Source organism: Lasioglossum baleicum, chromosome 7, assembly GCF_051020765.1.
Source record: "Lasioglossum baleicum chromosome 7, iyLasBale1, whole genome shotgun sequence".
Classification (NCBI taxonomy): Eukaryota; Metazoa; Arthropoda; class Insecta; order Hymenoptera; family Halictidae; genus Lasioglossum; species Lasioglossum baleicum.
Window position 1 is genome coordinate 15,134,755 of NC_134935.1, and position 22,464 is coordinate 15,157,218.

Genomic DNA, 22,464 nt, shown 5'->3' on the forward strand with positions numbered 1-22,464 from the left:
TTCGTGCGTAACAAAGCAGCGGAGAACATTTTCGCGAAGAAAAAGCGTAACATTTTTGGCACGCATTGTATTTTAAATGCCTTTTTCGTGTTCTCCACAGGTTCAATATCGTGATTGTTTCAAATGTTGAATAAAATTATTATAACTGACATGAAGTGGTGTCAAGTGTTTATTGTTTCCATTTTCTCTATTTTGTTAGACTAGTCAATTTTTATTGGATTTTTCCCTCGTGTTTTTCCCAGAATCAATATTTTTATTGTGTTTAAAATATTTGATAAATGATAGGAGCTGGTATTAAGTGCTGTCAAGTGTTGTATACTTTTTATTTTTTGCATCGCAGTTCTAGTGCGACTGTGAAAAACGAGAATGAAGCTTTTCGGCTGACTCAATATTTCCACGCTGAACCAGCTAAATAGCGAGAGGTTTTATTTTTAAACCGGAAACTCTATTCCTTCATTTAATCAACAATCCTCGAGCGGAAATGGGTGGATTCATTATCCAGACATGGGGTATCGTGTAACCAGTGTGCAACAGAGAACGTTGGTTACAAATTCCTCGTCGGAAATCCACCCTCGCAATAGGAAGATAAAATGTTGTGGACTCTCCCCGATTACCGAACGAAAACACAAATTTATTAACACGTTTCTCCTTGGAAAAATCCAGTGAAAAATTGTCAAATCACTGCGAGAAATGGTGAGACAGTGTAATCCTTGAATACTTGTGCTCTGATATTATGTCAGCTTAGTCTCGGGTGAAGTAAAATACTTTCTCACTTTAAAAAAATGCGTTTTACAACACAGAAAAATATTCTGGATGTATTTCGAGTGTATTTATATTATTTCATTACTGCATTGCGAATTTTATGCATTCGTATGAAAAAATAAACATGGAAGAGTAAATACATTCGAGGATTTTAATCTACAGGGTGTCTTAGCTTTATTTTTAATGGCACAAAAAATATTTATGGCATCATTTAAATGGTATCGGAGGAGGAATATCATAGAAGAACAATTTCTTTCGTTCGGTTATTTTTTTAAGGTCAACGTGAATTTTTTATCGCGAAAACTAATTCTTCTTTATTGCATCTTATAGCGGCTGAAAAAATACATTTGAATATGCTTAAGTCATATTCCAACAAGATGGAATAATAAAAAATAAATTTTGCCGATAAAGAATAACGATGACCTTGAAAAAACTGAAAAAATAACCGGACAAAAAAGAATTGTTCTTCTGTGATATTCCTCTTTCGATATCATTTAAATTATGCCATAAATATTTTTTTGTGTCATTAAAATTAAAGGAGATATTTAGGTGGCCTCTCCTTCAGCTGAGACACCCTTAATGTTTTACTATTTTGAGTCTACTGACATTATTAAAGTAAGAAATTTTAATCAATTTCTATTTCTACAATTAATGCAGAAATTTTTTATTTCCACATTTTTCGTGTATATTGTTTCTCATCAAGGATCGGAACGATTTTCTTTTGTAGATCTTTCACTGATTTTTTACTAACTCCTGTTTTGAAATTCCTGTTTTGCACGAGTGCTATCAATATTCGAAAAATATGCGCACTTCTATTATAAAAAGGAAGACAATATGAATTATGAAATTATGAAACGCTCGAAATGAGTATTCTATTCACTTCGCAGCATTCCCACGGGGAATTGTTGCGCAAATCTACGCATATAAGAACTGAAGAGATATAAATTGGTTTATTCGGCATGGCAATAGAAACAGTTTCGACCTACAATTTCGATATAGAAAATCGAATAGGCAGAGCAATGAAAAGGGTGGGTAGCGAAAATTTTCGCTACATACCAGGAAAATTCAATCATCCGAATATCATATCGCTGAACATATTTTTGTACTGAACATTCTTCACACTCCACATAGTATTTAGAAAAAATATACGCAGCCTACACTCCGGGTAATAGGTTAAAAACTTCACGGATCGTTAATAATAAAGCATAATGGAGAACGTTGCGACGGCGAAATAATGCGGTCATTTGATACTGTGCAATATTCATAAAAAATTGGGGTCCTTGTGGTACTTTCGTGGCTCGAATTTACCACGAAACTTCCGGCGAGATGTTGCTCGAAATCGGCCACTGCACTTTGACCTGTTCGTTACCATAACTAGTTTCCATCTGCTAATATGTTTCGGGTCGATTGCACTTTCGATCCCGTTCCGACGATTGGCATTTACAGACACGTATAAATGATCCAATTCAGTGGTCAACGATATTCGAACATGTGATCTTAGTGGTTCAAACATCCACCAATATCTTTAAATCATTGAATTCCTGATTTCATAAAATCTTGATCCCGATGGTCTAAAAACTACTCAATATTTTCAACATTCTTATACTCCAGATTTAACAAAGATCTGAATCTGATGCTCCACACAAATAAACCACAATTTCCAATATCCTCAATCTCCTACCTTAATAAAATATTGATCCAGATGGTTTAAAAATTGTTCAATATTTTCAACATCTTTACATTTGTAATTTTACAAGGACCTGATCCTGATGGTCCAAGAGCTGTTCAATATTTTCAACATCCTCAATCTCCTACCTTAATAAAATCTTGATCCCGATGGTTTAAAAATTGTTCAATATTTTCAACATCTTTACATTTGTAATTTTACAAGGACCTGATCCTGATGGTCCAAGAGCTATTCAATATTTTCAACATCCTCAATCTCCTACCATAATAAAATCTTGATCCAGATGGTTTAAAAATTGTTCAATATTTTCAACATCTTTATATTTGTAATTTCACAAGGACCTGATCCTGATGGTCCAAGTGCTATTCAATATTTTCAACATGCTCAATCTCCTATCTTAATAAAATCTTGATCCAGATGGTTTAAAAATTGTTCAATATTTTCAACATCTTTACATTTGTAATTTTACAAGGACCTGATCCTGATGGTCCAAGAGCTATTCAATATTTTCAACATCCTCAATCTCCTACCATAATAAAATCTTGATCCAGATGGTTTAAAAATTGTTCAATATTTTCAACATCTTTACATTTGTAATTTTACAAGGACCTGATCCTGATGGTCCAAGTGCTATTCAATATTTTCAACATGCTCAATCTCCTATCTTAATAAAATCTTGATTCAGATGGTTTAAAAATTGTTCAATATTTTCAACATCTTTACATTTGTAATTTTACAAGGACCTGATCCTGATGGTCCAAGAGCTATTCAATATTTTCAACATCCTCAATCTCCTGTTTTAATAAAATCTTAGTCCTGATAGTCTACAAAGTGCTTGATATTTTTAACATCCTTAAGGTTCTGATCCAACAAGGACTTGATCCTGATGGTCTAACAATGACTGAGTATTTCCAACATCCTTAAGATGTTGATTTAATAAGGACCTGCTCCTGACAGTCAGCAAATTACGATATTTCCAACCTCCTCAAACTCCTGTCTTAATAAAATTTTGGTGGCCCACAAATTATACAATATTTTGAACACCCTCAAGCTCCTAGCTTACAACTTGTGGCACTTCTACAAGTTCATTAAGGTTCATCAACAATCTCGAACTGATATCGCCTAATCAGAACGACCGATCCCAATTAAACTCAAAGCACAAACGATACTCACTTGGACGTCGCTCTCACTGACCGCTGTTGTCCCGCAGAACAATATCAGAGCACGACTCTCGACAGTTCCGCTTTCATTCACTGTTCTCTCCTATCAGAGCACTGTCATTCGCCGTTGCAATCACCGTTGGCTGAATTTTCGCGCTGCGTAACGAGAACGCAAACTGTCCCGAATTCCGGGTGGCGAATTGCCGGAGTAATGGATAGGCAAGCAACAGGTTACATGGCTGCCCCAACTGAACACCCCGTAGACGTTTTCGTAGAACTACTATCTTCCAAAATGATCAACAAAACAAATCTCTGCCAACCCAGAGAAGCAAACTTGAGCAAAGAAATATTCTTGCAGTGTGTCTTTGAACGACCAAACACTTGCCGAAAGAGATCGACGCATTAAATCGATCTAACAGTCACTGTGAGATCTCGATCCGGGATCCAAGAAGGGTTTACATCAGGTTTATGTGTGGGTGGATACTTCGGGCAACAGGTCTCCGTGGAACACACGGATAGATGCACGTCGGGCACGGTTTGATGGTCACGGGGTTACTGGTGAAAATTCACGAGGATCCTTGGCTCCCTCTCCCAGAAGTCCTGTCCCTCTCTGTTTCTCACTCTCTCAGTCTCTCTCTTTCTCTCACATTCAGTTTTCTCGCTCACTCTTGGCAGGAAGGGAGCCTGCGCGGTGCTACGCGACTCCCCAGCATCCACGCTCTTTCGCAATTATATAAACCCTCTTCGTTCACCGGGGAAATCCTTTTGTTACGAGGATGCTTCCGGTGCTGATTGATGCACTTAACTAACGACCCGAAAATGTTGGGATGGCCGCATAACCGCCCGGAAACTTTAATCCTTGTGTCAATGGGTTGGAGGCCTGTCAAGCAATCAGAACAGGATCGAGGGATAAGTGCATTGCTCTGGATTTTGTTTTTGGATTGTTGTGAGAGGCTCAAGGTCGTGAGGATCCAAGAAATGGTCTACTTTCAAATTCTTTATGTTTTCGATTTCACAAGGATCTGATCCTGATGATCCACAAATTATCCATTATCTACACAAAATCCTCAATCCTCTGTCTTAATAAAATTTGGATTTTAGTGGTTTAAAAATTGTTCAATGATTTCAATATCTATAACAAGGACCTGATCCTGATGATCCAAGAAGTACTCAACATTTTTGGCATCCTCAATCCTCTATCTTAGTAAAATCTGAATCTTCATGGTTTAAAAATTGCTCAATGATTTCAACGTTTTTTAACAAGGATCTGATCCTGATGGTCCACAAATTAGCCATTATCTATAACATCCTCCATCCTCTATCTTAATAAATTCTTGATCCTGATGGTTTAACAATTGCTCCATACTTTCAACATCTTTTAACAAGGACCTGATCCTGATGGCTCAAGAACTACTCAACATTTTCAACATCCTAAAATTTCTAATTCAATGAAATCTTGATCCCGACGGTTTAAAAATTGCTCAATACTTTCAACATCTTTTAACAAGGACCTGATCCTGATGGCTCAAGAGCTACTCAACATCCTCAAATTTCTAATTGAATGAAATGTTGATCCTGATGGTGCACAAAAGTAAGCCACTTAAATCTTCATACAAAGATCAATCTTGACTCCGGTTATTGAATCACCCTTAAATTCCAGGGATAAGAGTAAAGCTCGTTAGTTCCAGTGTTCTTCAAGAGCGATCTTCATCGAGGAAATTCCGAAAGGCAGGACAGGCGATTTGAAAAATATTCGTCGAAATGAAAATCCGCGGGGCATGGCTCGCATAAAACATCCATCACGACGTTTTCCCGATACCGGAGAGCAAGAGAGGGCGAGATAGGGAGAGAGAATGAACTGCCAGCTTCCATTAAAAAGGAAACGCCCTTGAACGCTCGAAAAAAAGTAAGGAAACCCTGCAACCGGACAAAAAGACGGTCTCAAATATGAAATGACATTTGACTCGGTTTTCTCTCGGTTTCATTCAACTTCCTTGATATTTTCCAATCGCGTCACGCTACTCTTTGAAGCGGAGAGGCAGGTGCTAGCATTCAACGAGCATGCACAATATTGCACAATGGCCGACACAAACAGTTTCTTAAATCTCTATGTAAACTGCTTTGTCAATTTTCGTGCGCGTCTGGGGGAAATTTACCTTTTCTGAGCAACAGTTTTCATTTAAACATTTAATTAGCAACTGCAAAATGGTACAAACTGTACAAAGAAACAATGCATGGAACCTAGTTGTAAATAACATTTGGTATAACATTTCATACCATTTCTTCCAGCATACTTATGATATGTCTACACTGGAATAGTTTCAGCACCGCCATTTTGTGGCACACGAATTAAAAAAATACTCTCGTGCAGCTCAAGGGTGGTACAATGAAACGCTCGGAAGAAATTTTTTCTAAATCCTACGTACTACACTCGCAGGAAATGTTGTAATTACCGGTATTTACAGAAGAAAATTTAAGTTGCATTAAGTATTTAATAGAAGAGCAAAAATAGGTTAGCAAATTTAATTTGACTACAAGAATATTCGAATATTACTATTGATGCTGTCACAGGAATGGTTTTTTACGGATACGATTAATTTCTTTGCGGACATTGAATACTGCTGTTTGTATTTTTTCACAGTGTCCACGTGCCAACGTCAAAAACAGCACAGTGGAACTCGTCCTTTGTTATTGATCGTCTCGGGTGTCTTCCAATCGAGTTAAATGTCATTATGTATTGCATTGCTGCTGTCATTGATCCTGTGGAAAGGATTGTTACATTGAATTTCGAAAAACCAAGTGAGCTCGTTCAATTTGAACAATACTTTTTGGTTTTACGAATGTACTTCATCAGTTTCGATGAAAAGGCATTCTCTCAGTCTGATTCCAATCACATTTTGTCCGAAATATTAACTACAAGAGTGGGTACTCTAAAACAGGTACGACAAAAGGCTCTCGGTACAAATTTTTAATTACTTTTACCACTGATCTTATTTTATTTTAATTTTAATTGATTTTAATTAACATTATACCGAAGCTGCTACACCAGTTTCAATTAGTATAAAATAAAACATTTTTGGCATACCTCATAAAATTAGAAATTAATTCTATATTTATAATATTAACACCTCAATTAATATTAATTATATATAAAATTTATAATATTACTCCTTAAATAATATTAATTCCTCAATTAATATTAACTTTATATAAATATTTATAATATCTCTTTAAATAATATTAATTCTATATAAAAATTATAGTCTTACTTATCAAATAATATTAATTCTTTAAAATTTATATCACCCCTCAATTAATATTAATTCTTTATAATTTATAATACTATACCTCTTTTCATTTTCTTTTCCTATACGCAAATATTTTTGAAAAAGAGGCTCAAGACTAGCTATAGTAAAATGGCTCCAGCGCCGCCATTTTGTTGGGAAGACAAAATTTGTAGAAATAAGTAGAATGAAAGGGTAAGTACAAATTGTTATCTTCTTGATATTTCCAAGAAAAATTGTGAATGTAGCCTTTGTTTTTCGATATTAACAGTTTAATGTTATTAATCGGTCTTAATAATTTCACCGACACTAATTAACCCGTATCCACTCCATTTGTCGAGTATAATTAAGCAAATCGTGTGTCTGCCAGATCTGCATATTTTCATCGGTCACAGAAGTTCGACCGACACAGACAGAGCTCGCCTAATCCTTGCTTCAATAGCCAATTTACCTTTGTAGTCATAGGATGCAATTAACCGTTGCAAATTATGTAAGCCGACACCGAACACCGGATTCTCAGCCCTCTCATTTTTGTGATCGAATTCCGATCCCACGCAATTATCAACGTCGGTCGAATCAGTGCCACAGCCCAATTATTTCCCTTTCAATAATTGCCGATCCAATTAATTGGCTGGACTCTTGAACGGTGGCCAGAAATTAGTACAACGATTAGAGGAGGGAATTCGTTGGTAATTTCCACCTCCGTTTTTATTAATATCTGAATTAATCGGCGGCGATGTATTCGATCAAATCGGGAGCAACTCGTCGGTTATGTTTCATTGTTTGCTCCCCGTCGATTTCATTAAATGACAAACGTTATCCATCCCTGAACAACTTCCCATTCATATAATTAATTTAATTTTTTCATTAGCAGGTGTACGATTTAACTGTTGATTTTTATGCGAAAGAATGATAGTTATGCAATTTAAATTTCTTTCTTTAACAATTTTTATTAGGCCAAAGAATACATTTTTAATTTTTTTTTTTTTAGAACTTCTGCGAAAGCATTCGTGACATTTTTCCTATTAAAATGAGTCCAAACACGACATTATTTGGATCATATTTACTCGCTTAATCCACAATATAGTAGATCCTCGATTATCCGAACGATTCAGTGAAACTCAATAGTTAATAGAAGTTGTTACATGTAAATCGTGTTAGGCATGGGTATTGTACATTAGATTCGACTATTTGCATATGAAATATTTATTCGAATAATGAAGATATGGTAGGTTCGGATAATAGAGGTTCTACTATATTGTGGATTAAACAAGTAAGTATGATCGCAATTGTATCGTGTTTAGCCTCATGTTAATCAGAAATTCACAAATGTACCCGTTAAAGTTGCATAAAAAAATAGTTAAAAACAAAGAAGCCATATATCCACAAATGTCCAATTCCTTTGATCATTCTTCTGTTTCGAACTGTAGCAGCTCATTTTTGTGATTGACGAGTTTTCCGAGTACAAAACGTGTCCCGACTTTTCAATGAAAGCATTGTCCTCGTTTGATATCGACGTGGGCAGCTAATATCGGCCCGAATTCACGCAATTTATGAAATTTTTTGTCGACACATACTTATGATTTACGATTTTCTCAAAAAAAAATATAAAAAGTCCCGAACGTCACGAACGCAGAGCTTTTATCGGTCGATAAAAATGGTATTGACGTGTTTTCTCCGCAAATGAAAGGCTCGTTATTTTAATTGGATGTTCCATGAATTAATTGCCTCCTGTCTACATTTTCTTTAGGTTCCCACAAACAGGAACAAGCAGTTCTTTAATTGCAAAGGAAGTACGGAGAAAATTAAATCGCTCTTAATGAAATTGCAGCAGTTGGGATACTCTAGAAATTATTAACGTTAAAATGACTCGACTTTTATCATTCCATTTGTATCCCCTAAAAATTCGTGCACACAGCACCGTATAATAGAAACTTTATTAAGCGTTTTAGTAAAACATTTATGTTCATTATTTTTCATTGGTAATGACGTAAACTGAAATATAACTTAAAATCTAGCTTTAATTACAGCAATGATGCACGTATAAATTTATTGTAGAAAGAATAATAATTACATATGTGTGAATAATTTAATTCTGTGTTTTTTGTAAGTCTGCATTTATTCTAGAAATTAAATGTAAGTTTATACAGAAAATTTAAATGAGGAATTTGAAAAGAAAATTACATGAGAGAGAGAGAATGAGATTCTCTATTTTCGTTAAATCTACATTTATTCCAAAAATTGAATATGATTTTATATGGAATATTTTAATAGGAAATTTACATGTAGAAAATTGAATGCTATGCAATCGTCTGGCAATTAAATAATTAAATAAAATTCGTTCTGTTTGTGTAATTTGGGCATAAAATTTTTCCCATTTGAAAATTACATTTCCTCATCTTTTGTACATATTATGAACGAAGTTTTGATCAACATAACTGTAAACTAAATGCAAGGGTTGGCACGCGGTGGTGTTCAATTTACATAGTCTTTGCTCTACGATAATAAGCAAATGCTGAGGCAACAAACTCCCCTAAGAGAGTGTTCACACGGAAGCATTGAATCTGCGAACGAAGTTCAGCTTTTGCGATGCTATCGTCTATTTAATGGACGCTGTCGTCGCGAAGGGTCGAAAGGTTGCCCCGAAAGAATAAGTTAAGTAAATAAAAAGGACAGGGATACCGATCGGGGCTGAATAAAAAGTTCTGTTTCCATTCAAATGGAAGGGACGGCGTTTTTCATAGTTCGTTGAACTGTCTCGAGGTTATCTCGGCGTCTCGCCTTGGAAAAAGCGTAGTCGAGTCCCGTGTACGACCGTAGAAAGCTAGGTCTCAGGCTCGATTGATTCTCCTCGATCATAGTCATCGGAGAATGTCAGTCGACCCTGTATTTTTTCACACTCGGCTGGGCGACTGTCTAGAAATCCTAGGGGACGTTGACTTTATATCAAAATGGCTGCCTGCAGACGTTTCACTAAATGAAACGCTCACCTCACGATTTCAATTAGGATTTTTGTAAAATCATACCGAATTTTCGGTGTTAATAAAAATATTAAAATGAATAATACAAATGAACAATTCACTGTTTCCAATTTCATTCGTCTCTAAACAAATGCAGCGTCTGTACTAGTGAAATAACATTTCCCTTCATCAGAGATCAACCATTCTGCAAGTTGTATGAATTTTCACTAACTTTCTGGGTTTAATTTATTTCAGAAACCAAAATCGTGACAGAAGATTGACATGCACCCTGCGGGTAAACAATTCTCCGACTTTCAGAAGCAGTCAGCCGAAAGATAAAAATCGCGTCTCATGTTCATTGCAGAAATATTTCCCAATTTTCGGGAGGTAGGTTGTCGAGGAAGTTTTGTTGCAGCGTTAATTTATCAGACGCGCTAACTTTATTCGAGTAAACGATGAAGCCCCAAGGATACTTGTGAACTGACGTCCACGACAGGCTGATAAGCTCGCCTCGCCGTCGCCATATTGAATTCTCGCAAAGTCTGTGTAATTTTCAGTCCATCGTCTGCAAGGTAAACCTGCGGTATAACTAGACAACTCCGGCAACTTGCGCGTTTACGGAAGTAGAGCTTCAATTAAATCATGCGGTTGATAATACCAAATTAAATTATGCGACTAATAATAACAGTAATTAAAAATATTGAATATGCTCCCGCGAATACGAAAAGCTGTCGGGTTGGCGAAAATGTGAGACAAACGTGGATCACCGTAGAAAAACGAATTAACTAACCGTTGTTGAGAACTTCGTCGGTCCTTTTAATTAATTTGCGCCGCGCCGAATGGTGTTTGAATATCGAGACCGATCGTGGAAATAAATGTGAAAAATCCTGATTTAAAATAAAGTCGCGTGGAACGCTATTAATGAAGGTAATTGATGCGAATAAAAACGAGAATGTTCTTATTTTCCTCATTTCGGACATCGACCGACAATATTTATTGGAAATTGCCAAATTAAAATAATATTGAAGAATTTTTATGAATTGATAAAATGGTGAGTTCTGATAGATCGCGGTGCTTTAATTAAATTTTATTCTCGGTTCTTAATCAAAGCAATTTGATTTTCAAAATTGATTTACACAACGTTTAACAAATGGCGCAACATGGCGACGCAGAGGCTGCAGTATAAGATAATGGAGCTTCCTGAGCAAGCAGATGTAGTTTCGGTAATTTAGTTCAGGTTCGAAACTGGCCGCATAATTGACCATCAGCTCGTCAAAGATGGCGCCGATAGTTAGCGGAAATTTCACTGGCCGCTACCCTAAAGGAGATGGTCGGGTAGGAACACAAATTTTCTGTAGAACTTCGTTACGCCTGCGCCTTGGAGCTTCTTCGTTTGATGTTAGAGCCGATGCACACTATGTTCTCGTCCAGTGCAAACTAATTAATGCGTTGAAGAATTTCTTAACGGGTTCAATGAAAGTTCTTGCTGGAATACCGACTGAATATTGATTGGCTTCTTTATGGTGTACGCGTGCGGAGATTTATTTTCGTTGTTTCTTCTCTCGGTAATTGGATACTACTTCTTCTCCTCGAAGTCTCTTTCTTTCTGCTTCGGAGAATGATATTGTTTCTTATCCCTAGAAATATTTTCGAAAGATTAAGATTGGTGCTTTAAATCTTGGGTTGAGGTCTGTTTTCTATTTGAAATCTTTTTATTAATCTTAGGTTAATTATTGTCTACATTCTATTCTCTATTTTTTATCAACCTTCGGTTAAAAAGTTCTATTTTCTATTTGTTTTAGGTTAAAAATGGTCTGCTTCCTGTTTTACATTTCTTATTTAACTTGGGTTAAAAATTGTCTGCTTTCTATCTTACAATTTTTATTTATCTTGGGTTAACTATTGTCTATTTTATACTATCTCGATCGTATTATTTATCACGGATAATGTCAATAGCCAAAAAATTGATCATCCTCTGCTGTCAATAGCAAGGTTCTCGTGTAAATGGCAGTTCACTTTCAGCGGAAGTAGTATAGGGAACTTATGGTCAGACGAGAAGCAATCTGAAACCACTGAGCTGCTAACACCATCAATATCTCCATTTTAAAAATAAACGTACACATTTCTGTCATATATACATCAATGTCGTTCACACACAGGGTGTACAAAAAATAAACTTTAAATAATCACTGTGAAATTCTCACCCATTCGAAACTGAACGTTTCTCAGCAACAAATTCTCAAATGTTAGTTAACCACAGTGACCCCCGTCAACTCTTTAAATTTTAAGAGCCACCTTTCACCATTTGCCGATTGCCCTTGTTCTATCGTCCGTTAACAATCGTTGACCCAGCATGATAAATTATACAAGCTGGGCGGGAACGTGACACAGATTCGTATCGCCCGGCTGGCTGAAATATATCCGACGAATCCTATTTAAAAGAACACACACAAACGGCTGGAAACAAAGAAAAAAAAGTGAACAAACCGAGCAAAACATAGATGCCGATATGCCGACGATATCAAACGGTGCCGACCCTTTCGATCGTCCGCTTATCAGATTTCGTCGAGTGGCGGCTCGAGTTTCGGCACAAGTTTCAGTGGCTCGACGAATTTCGCCTCGAGAGGCTTCGACCGATCCAGATTACCGTCTCTTCCGATTCTGACCTGCCAAGAGCAACAAGTACTCTCCAGAAACTACTTGGATATACTGGATACAGAAAACGCGTAAGATTCTCCTTCCTTTAAAGCTTCTTCCGACATTGCGACGAACGTAGCTGTTTCACTCGAATATTCCAACCCCTTGCCCTACGATTTATTTTACGGTTTCAGTTATTGGAACTTTTTTTGGAGATGGTAATTTCCTAAAAAAGGAGAATATTGATACAGATTGTATGCCTATACAGGTATGCCTATTCAGTGGGGCTCACATGATACCAAAAATATTTTTGTTTTTATGTGATTTTTTTTTAAAGTTATACTATACTAATATTAGTTGTACACATGCTGAAAATATCATAAAAAATTGATTAACATACCCAAGAGCTACAAGTGGTTAAATTTCGTGAAAATCAGCGCTTTTGGCGACTTTAATTAACTAAAATTATATTCACAGACAGGTCGATTATATGTAGTTCGTTCTAAACAATTTTTATAGTTATTTTAAAATTTTAACCAACATTTTGGTAAAGGAAAAAATTCTTCCGATTCACCTCAGAAATTAATATATAATATCGTAGCTTCGTTATTGATATAATAATTTTTTATTTAGATACCTTCTTCTAATAATTATTAGATATAACGAATTATTATATTATACATTTTATACAATTAGACACGTATATGTATACATATATATAGATTGTTTTTCAAAAAGAGATCTATTTTAATTTGAATTTATGTAGATTTAGATTTTGTATGAATTCTGTTAATGAATTTTGACTAATATGATTAAAGATGATTATCTCATTAAGTAAAATTTGTTTCTTTATTAAATATATATTAGATTGAAGACCTAAATCCTTAGTCCCGCGGAACCGGATGGAAATAAATCCCACATCAATCCCGCGGGATTGAAAATGGCGCGGGATTGCAAACCTTACCTTGCGAGGGTTAATTAACGTATGCAGTTGTCGGTCGCGCGTTCGGCGAGGTCCCAAAAGATAGTACGATCCGAGGGTATTTCCTAGATCTGCAACCGACACGACACAGTTGTCAATAAATCTTTCTGCTCGGTGCTTACGCAACCATTCTGTCAGTGTCGGTGCCTAAGGCGTTGGGAATAGAAAAATTATCCGATACGGAATCGGGCTGAATCCGCGAAGGAAACAGTATAGCCGCTTACGGTCGACCTCCGAATCCATCAAAACGGCGGTTTATAGATTATTTGGAACCCCAAGGAATTACGTTCTGATTCCGTCGATTCTCCGAAGTGCTTCGGATTCTCTTATTCTTGCCTTCCCCTGTTCCTCGAACGCGAAACATTGATTCCCGACATTCTCCGTTCGCGTGGTTATTGTTGCTCGAATCCAAAAATTGCGAGGTATTTATTGGCGAAAGTATTAGCTATGAAAGTACATATAACTCTTTGAATTATTTCTTCGAACCAGACCTGTTTATCAAGGCAATTAATGCAGAAAATAATCCATTCAATTTTTATTTCTCTAAATTAGAAGATCAAGAAAATGAATTTAGAGGAAATAGAAATAGTAGAAATGCTCCTTTCAATTTTGACTACTTTAAATTAGAATTATTTTTATCAAGCAAATCAAGTAACAAGTAGAAATATTAGTAACGTTCTTCTATTTCGTATTTCACGTAACAATTTTTGTCATAAATGCATAAAATCCGCAGTCGAGCAAGCGTCGTGCGATAAAATAAATGAACGCGGCCAATTTTCAAGAAATTACAGCTGTCCACATACTTTCGAACGGCAGTGTACGCCACCCTGATCCCGACAAAGCTGCGTCGAATAGTTCGACACAACTCGTTCACCGCCGGCAGAGAATAATTTACCGTAGATACAGAGATACGGGAAAAGGATAACATTTCGCTGCGTCGGGTCGCGCGTGTAACTCTGCTGTCCCGTCATTAATAATTCCATTAATTGCATTATTAATCGCAAAAGCACGGCCGCTCAAAAATGACCTAATGCTTATCCTCTCGTCTGCCATGATATACATAATTGGCTGGCAGTGGTCTGACGCGCATAAATCCGCGGGTTAAGCGCTCGATGCACCGTGAAATGAACGGATTGTTGTGCTCGCTCACCTACTAGTAATGGATAGTGGCACTGTTAATTGCGTTCGTGTCGTTTCATTGGAAGTTGTGTGTGAGAGAACGACAAGGAAAGGGGGCACGTGGCGGGCCTTTAATATCGTGAACGTCGACCTCTCCGTTTTTGCCGTGAAAAATAAATTGAAACAGTAATTAACATAGTAAACCTTTCAGTTTTTCGATTCTCGTGCATTTTGCAGACTTCAAATAACTTTAACAGCCGCTCGTGTTGCTGCGAAAATTGTTCTTGTATATTGGCAACACAAGTAATTCTACATTTTTGAAAATTAATTTTAACAACAATCTGTCACGTGAATTTATAAATCTTTATGCAAATTGTTTCATCGAGCATAAAGGTACAATTAATTTCAGAGAGGTTCCCTGCAACAATTATAAAATAACAATGCTGATATAATTATCAATCTAATTAGACTGCGGTTTCTCCTGCAACATGAAGCTTGTGATTTTTCGACTGTTTTGTATAATATAGGTTTCACGTATTCATTTTCACCTGATAAATAACCATGCTGGCAATTAAGTTGTTCAATGCAATTAACGAGAGTTAAATAAACAATTTAAATAAGCTAAACATGATAATAATTATGAATTCTCTTAAATCTGTGTTTTAAATGGTTTCAACGATTTTCGTCATAAAATAGATGGTCTACTGGTAATTCTTGTTGCAGTTCTCGTTTTTAATGGAATTCAGTTGTTCTCCCACGGGGTAGCTTACAAATCGAATCACACTTTTTGCAGAACGTACTCGAGGAGAAGTGGGCTTACGAAGTTCGCAGGACTTCAGCAAAGCTCGCATATTAACAGCAGGCGAGCCGGCTGTCCGACTTCCGAACTGCCAAAAGACGGAAACGCTGCCTCCGAGTTTTCTTATTTATTTTCGCCTCGGCTCGATCCCTCGCGGCTAATTAAACCAAGGCAGGAAAGAACGTGATGGTGTCCACGGCTGCATAATTTAGTCGTCGAACGACGCGACATCCCTCTCAAAGAATTTATTAACGCCTCAAGATTAACGCTTTCTACCACTGTGTCGCGCTAATTAGAAATTCTAACCCGGCGATCGCGAAATTAAGACATTCCGAGCAGTGAGCGATTCGAAAACAATGATAAATAATTAAGTATGACTGCGATTATCTGTTGCAAATGTTCGGAGAACACTTGGGAATTTTTTCTTCAGAAACTGAAGACACATTTTTTCTCGTAAATGGTATTCATTCAAGCGTGTGTGATAACTTTGAAAAATTTTTCTCGTAACTGAAACTGCCACGAATTTAAAGATTGAAGCTTCCTCTTTACAACGACGCCCTAAAAATTGATGGACGATTTTTTTTTACCCGTTATATCGAAGTTTGAACGAGAGGTGTGCCTCCAACTTTACAGTAGTGAGGGTTTTAGAGGACCAAACCTTGGTCCTTATTTTTGTTTCTGGAAACGGTGAAAAAAATCGTACATCAATTTTTAAGGTCCCATTGTAAAGGGGAGACCTCAATCTTGAAATCTGTGAAAGATTTATTTTCGAAAGTTTTTGGAGACGTATGAATTTTTCAGAAAAAAAAATGGGTCCTCAGTTTCCTATCTGCTACATCGTGGAAAAATATCTTGGAGAGAAATGAATAATGGTGTGCGAAAGTGGAGGCTTCAGGCTTCAAAATGAGTCTATTGCTTTAGATTTATTTTTGACGAAATTACAACAGCTTAAGTATCATCAATTACGAAAGTGTTTGCACGCTTTTGAGCATCGGTGTAAATACCTGTGCATTTTACAACCACGGAGCATGGTGCTCCAGTACGTATTACACGTGTTGCACTCTGATCACTCTGTGTTGCATGTATTGAAAATAACGCGTCTATATTTGAATAATAAAAGATATAGTTTATTTTCCGCTTTACAAAAAGTGTATATGTATTAAATAGAATAGCAAAACGAACAGGTCGTGTCGGTTGCCTGGTCAGAGTTCAAACTGAACATCGGTGGCATCGCAAAAACAAAACTGTAACGAAGAGGGCACAGCCGATTAATCAAATCGGTGGGCGCCTTCTCATTGGCTATTGTCATGGCATAGAGTATGAGAAGCTCATATTCCAACAGCATGTTTTAAGGAGATCAAGGCTCGTTCGCATTTCAGAGGTTGAACGCCGAGAGACTCTCCGCGCGAATGTGAACAGGAAAATACGTGCAGGGGAAATAAAACAGGATTTTTAATTAATTTCTGCCCAGCCTCCGGGCTCGCTATTCGTTTATTTATTCACGCGAGAGCCACTGTTTTTGCGTCGATATTACTGCTCGCGGATAATTTTCTCGGAAAGCAAATATTGATCATAGCGAGGCTGTGCATCGTGCTAGCGAGCGCTTGATCAACGCTGTATACATGTGTGTATACGTTTGATACGGATTGACAACATAATTCAACGTTCGTGTTTATTAAGATAGACGACGGGTTAATCATATTGCAGTCTTTGCTGCTCAGATCGTGAGAAAGATTAAAATATGGATCTACAGTCGCAGAAAAGTCAAGATCGCGACCGTACTTGGAATTAGAGCCGTGCACAATCAAAAAGTCGATGAAACAAACAAGTTTCCGAAGAATTGTTCTGCTTCCTTGGACAACCGGAAGAAATTGCGAACTTAAGAAAGTTGAGCGTTAGAACTCGGCTGCAGAATCGCAGGAAAAAGTCATTTTACCAAAGACTGCCTTTACTTACTCAAAAGAAGTACGCAATTGAAAAGTCCTGAATCCTTACTTCGTAAGAATGGACTGAAAGGACCAAGAATGAAAACTTACACTCAAGAAGCTGGATCCTTTAAGCATACTCCGAAAGTCGAAGAGGATTTAGAACAACGTGGCAGCCGCATTTGTCCAAGCAGGACCATATGCATCTGAAACTCGACAAAACTTCTGGCTATCTGTCTCCTCCAAAGTGGAAAAACCACAAAGAGAAACTTCAAGCTTGAGAAAGTAGAATATCAAAATTTATGTGTACAGTCAAGAGGAGCCGACAAGATGGCGGTCGATTGATGGCCAGCGGGAGGCCAATACTCGGGCATAATTCACCGAAGTGCGACAGGCCCCGCGAAAACGGCTGGGTACGTCTCTAACGAAGTTCGACGATATTTCATCGAGCTGGAGTGCGAGTTACATCGATCCGGTACTCTCGAGCCGAACAAAACGTCGCGATTAATCATCGCGGGTATCGAATTCGACGATTTCACCGGGAGGATTCGAATTCGATGGGCCATTTCACCGCGCGTATGTAAATACAGGGTATATCAAAATGTGTCCATAGCGGGATGCTATAGCTCGGGATCTCCTCCAGGTTTATAAAATTTTGGGACACCCTGTAGACATGGAATAAAATAATTCACGAGAAAAAGTCGTTTTTTAAGAGAACAGCTGACCTGAGACCCGTATATCTCTCGAGACTTTCCTCTCGACGAGTAAAAAAATGTTTGATCTTGAAGAGCGGGTCGAGGTTAATTTTGCGGACCATTTTGTTCAGATCTCCACCGATCCAAAGCAACATACAATTTTTATACGCACACTGTACAGGGTGTAGATTCGGTTGAAATTAAACTACGGAAGTTGCCGCAAAATTGACCTTGACTTTGAATTTTAGGTCAAAAGGTCAACAATTTTTTTTTAAACTGCATCGTGTTTTACTCGTCGCGGTTGAGTTGCGACCCATAGTACAAATTTGACGCAATTAAAAAAACATTGTTTACCTTCTGGCCTTAAAATTGAAGGGCGAGGTCAATTTTGCGGCACGTTAGTTCAATTTCAACCAAATCGAAGGTGTAGAATCATCCTATGGTAGCCGCGACATATAATTTCTTTACACCCTGTACAGTGGTTCTAATCATTTCAATATAATGTGTAACATACGATATAAATGCAATCCCATTGTTACAGGAATAATAGCATCTGTTGGAAACGTATCAAGACTGTTACAATGGCCCAATACATATTGTACATCCAAACATTGCAGCGCGTCTTCCATTCTTACAAAAACCCTTCCCGCCATGCACAGACGCTCGCATAAATAAATAAATAAAACGATTCATCGAGTGAATGAGCGATAATACACAGCGTCTCCCGTTTTCAGGATTCGGTTGTCGCTTTAACAATACCCGTTAATTAAATTCTTCCCGCGATCAAATAAGGGAATCCAATCCTGTGACGCAGCTCGGCGCTAAGGAGGTGTTCGAGCATTCCTAATCCGCTGGTGCCAAGCTGCTCCCCGGAAGTCGCATTCCGAAGGTGCGGCTGCCTTCCACCTCCTATAACCATGGTATTAAAAGCAGCCATAGGTCAGAGAAACGACGAAGTTCCATAGATTAGTAAAATAAATTTCTACTCCTTCTCTTGTTCACGACTCGACGACATGACATCGTGAATGACAAATAAAGTTTCTCATATTAATATCTACTAGGTTTGTATTGCTTCCTAAATATCCATCTACAGCAACCGCGCGTTTACTGTCAGCGGTCGCCTGTGCGATCATTGTCAAGTGCCTACCCATTCCACTGCCGGATCTCGGCTCGGGTATATCGGTGTGAACACCACAACGTTGACTCGAATGAATCGAATGTTCAAACTTCTTAATTTTCATTATTTCTTTATAGGACTTTCACTAACTCATTTCTGGCATTTTTCTGATTAAAATGACACCAAGCACGATATAATTTTAATTGTATTTAGTGGTTTAATCGGCGGTGAAAGTTTCGGGAATAAAGAAGTATAGCAACAACGCGGACCTTTCAACTGTGCCGGCGCGGCAACAGCGACTGTCCGCGCGCCTCTTTCTTTTCCATACGCTGTTCTTCGTTGCTTCCGAAACTTTCATCGTCGATTAAACCACTAAATACAGTTGGAATTATATCATGTTTCGTGTCACTTTGAACAGAAAAATGCCAGAAATAAGTTAGTGAAAGTCCCATAAAAAGATATGTAATGAAAAATAAAGTATTTTTAACTGGCATTACTTTGTGGGGGCCTTTAAATTGTTTGCGTAAATTATCTGGAAATGCCCGAAAGAACTAACAAGTAAACATTTTCAAATATTATTTTAAGACAATAAAACTTCAAGAATGAATTAAAAAATTATTATAAAATATTTATTACGATAATTATCACAGTATATAGGAATTTTAATGAATTTTACTGGGCGTCAATCGCGATCTGATTGGTCCGTGTTCGTCATTGATAACTCGAGAACAAAACGTTCCAGCGCGAAATGAAAAAGCAAAATGGTGCTTGCAATCATATCAGGAATCATCCGCTTCAGAGTTCTCGGTAATTTTCGAAAATTTTGCAGAAAGACCTGCAGTCTATCTCGACCGTGAAAAATAAAAATTCTGTGCATCAATTGAGAATTCTTTGGACATTTTTGGCATAAAATCCTTAGTCTAATAATGACGCAAAAATTGTTTTCATTAGCGGGCGACGGCACCGTGCGTAGGAAGGAAATAGCGACGGGGAAATAAGCTGAAATGAATCGAAATAGGAAATATTACATGGTGTGTCGCAAAGGGCTAGATCAAAAGATGGAAATCAGATTATCGTTATGACTCCCACGGCAAATGGAGTGACATCATACGTGGCATCCTGCGAGCTACGTTCGACACAGACGTCTCCTTCCGAGGAAAATCTAGTCCCGCGATCTCACGACATTGCAACACAGGTTCGTTAAAGGCCTTTGAAGAATATCGGGCTCCAATATGCACAATATTGCATTCGGAGGCCTCACTCGAGGCTCGTCCGTATGTTCGGAGCAGAGTTAGGCAAAAATTGTATTTAAATGAAAATTTCGAATAAAGTGAGTTTAAAACCCACTTGGAAAAAACCCACATCATTCGAAATTTTTATTTAAATAACATTTCTGCCCAACTCTGGTCCAGAGATATACACTATGTAAGAAAAAATGAAATGAGAAAACACTTATTTAACAAAATTCATTTTGCCACCTACGAAGTAGACACTATCCGAGGCAATACACATACGCCAACGCTTCTCCCGGTCTTAAAAACATTTTTCCAACGCTAAGAAAGCTATATGCAACCAAATAAAGTCGACAAAATAGAAAGTAGAGAAAATTGATGACGTTTAAAACGATTAATTATAACTATTTATCGTGTTTAGTATCTCTAAAGGTTTTTCACAATGATTGTTTGCTCAGTTTCAGCTTCCAAAGCCGATTTCCCACTGCGGAGAAGATGTCCGCCGCATTCCGAGCGGTCCTAACGCCAGCCATGTTGTTTCTCGTTGCGTGCGAATTCCAGAAACCAGCACGACAGTCCGACAACTATGCGGTGGTCTACCCGTTTCTGGAAAAGTGGTTGAACACGACGAAACCAGCTCTGCTGACTGTACTTCTCGACGAGACCGAAGATACTTCCGACATTCCTCGAAACATCTTGAACCACGTCAACGTACCTATTAGGCTGATCACTCTGGATCACATGATCTCTTTAAACTGGCAGAACCAGGGAAAGGACTATCGAGTGATTGAACCCGGAGAATGCGTTCTGTTCCAATTCGCGCACATCAATACCCTGAAGAACATCCTGAATTCGCCTCATTTAACTTCGTTATGGCATCCCGAGAATTTCTATATCCTGCAGAGCCTGGGATCATTAAGCTTCTGCGACCTCGAGAGATTTTCTAGGTGGATGTTCGAGAGACTGTGGAGATCCAGGAGGATCTATAAAATCGTTTTTCTCGCTGGTGGCTCCTCGAAAGCGATTCGATCCGATCCGTTCAGAGCTTTCGGCGGAGGATGCGTCGGAGATGAAGAGGATTTCTTGAGAATCAATTATGCTAATCTGACGGATGTCTCGGACTTTTTTGAAGAGAGACTAAGCTTTGGGAAGTGTCCATTGAGGATTTCTATCTTTGAGTCGACAACCATGACCAAGATAGGAGATCAATATGGCGGCGTGGACTATAGGCAAGTGTTACTGATCATTTATCTTATACATATATCATTTAACAAACATCTAAATGAACACAGGTACCTAGAAGCAGTCACCAGGATGATGAACGTCACCCCAATCCTAATCCCAGAAAAAGACAAGCACGGTTGGTCAGAAAATGGCGACTTCTTCGGCACCCTGGGTCAGCTGATCAACGGCCACAGCGACTTATCTTTCAACCAGTTCTTCGTCAAGTACTACTTGACCAAACAGATCCAATTCACCAATGCCATAACTAGCGACAGGCTCTGCATCCTCGTGCCCAAGGCTCCTCCAATTCCAGAATACCTGGTGATCCTGAAAACGTTTACTATCCACGCATGGCTGTTGATCTTCTCCAGCTACTTCACGATCGCGATCATCTACACAAGCTTGAAAAGCTTGGGTTCCGCAAACAACACCGTGGATCCTCCCCAGGGCAGCCAACATTACAAAACAGAGCGCAGGTTCCGCAAATCTCGCGGCGAGCCACGCTCCCTCGCAGATCAAACCGAGCCTGCGAGCGAAATCATTGGAGAACATGACGGACCACTTCGTGGGTGAGCAAACATTCAGCTGCGTACATTGCTCTTTCGACCGGAAACCTGTGGGCTGTTTGCTCCGACCAGCTCAAACTGGTCCACGCGCTCGATTTAGCTGTTCATTAATATTTTAGCACTATTTGAAAGGTTGAAGGTATAGTAATTTACGTCATTGGGGGGATTCGTTTTGATATCAGCTACGATATTATTAAGTCAAAAATACATATTGGCTTTTAAAAATTCGAGGTGACATTAACTAATATTTATGCATTAAACATTTCTTTTTTAATAAATCTCATTAATTCCATCGTTTTTGAATGTCATGGACAT

General features: G+C 38.0%; 1 protein-coding gene across 9 annotated transcripts in view; it reads right to left on the bottom strand.

Moving 5' to 3' along the window:
* LOC143210942 (G-protein coupled receptor dmsr-1) overlaps positions 1 to 22,464 on the bottom strand; it is a 77,782-nt gene that overhangs the window by 50,247 nt on the left and 5,071 nt on the right. Inside the window, exon 1 of one of the 9 annotated variants that reach the window (XM_076428269.1) lies at positions 3,623 to 6,726. The exons of the other annotated variants lie outside the window; for them this stretch is intronic. The gene's annotated coding sequence lies outside the window, so the exon portion shown is untranslated. Of the gene's footprint in view, positions 1 to 3,622; positions 6,727 to 22,464 lie in introns of those variants that run through there. 9 annotated transcript variants of the gene reach the window in all.